Source organism: Arachis duranensis, chromosome 3 (genome assembly GCF_000817695.3).
Source record: "Arachis duranensis cultivar V14167 chromosome 3, aradu.V14167.gnm2.J7QH, whole genome shotgun sequence".
In the NCBI taxonomy this organism is placed as follows: Eukaryota; Viridiplantae; Streptophyta; class Magnoliopsida; order Fabales; family Fabaceae; genus Arachis; species Arachis duranensis.
The window spans coordinates 97290220-97291009 of NC_029774.3; positions in this window are offsets into that span (position 1 = coordinate 97290220).

Consider the following 790-nt stretch of genomic DNA (forward strand, 5'->3'; position numbering starts at 1 on the left):
GTTTATGCTTGACCCTAGGTCACACAGAGCCTTTTCAAAGGTCATGGTGCCTATAATACAAGGTATTGAGAACTTCCCAGGGTCCTGTCTCTTTTGAGGTAATTTCTGCCTAGTCAAGTTATCCATTACCAAATAGCTTGTCATTTAGCTTCATGATTGCTCCAAGGTATTTAGCAACTTGCTCTTCAGTGACATCCTCGTCCTCTTCAGAGGAAGAATACTCATCAGAGCTCGTGAATGGTAGAAGTAAATCCAATGGAATCTCTATGGTCTCAGTGTGAGCCTCAGATTCCCATGGTTCCTCATTAGGGAATACATTGGAGGCCAGTGGACGTTCATTGGGGTCTTCCTCATTGGCGATCACTGCCTCTTCCTCCTCTCCAAATTCGGCCATGTTGATGGCCTTACACTCTCCTTTTGGATTCTCTTCTGTATTGCTTGGAAGAGTACTATGAGGGAGTTCATTAACTTTCTTACTCAGCTGACCCACTTGTGCCTCCAAGTTTCTAATGGAGGACCTTGTTTCAGTCATGAAACTTTGAGTGGTTTTGATTAGATCAGAGACCATGGTTGCTAAGTCAGAGTGGCTCTGCTTATAATTCTCTGTCTGTTGCTGAGAAGATGATAAAAAAGGCTTGCCATTGCTAAACCTATTTCTTCCACCATTATTGTTGTTGAAACCTTGTTGAGGTCTCTGTTGATCCTTCCATGAGAGATTTGAGTGATTTCTCCATGAAGGATTATAGGTGTTTCCATAGGGTTCTCCCATGTAATTCACCTCTTCCATTGA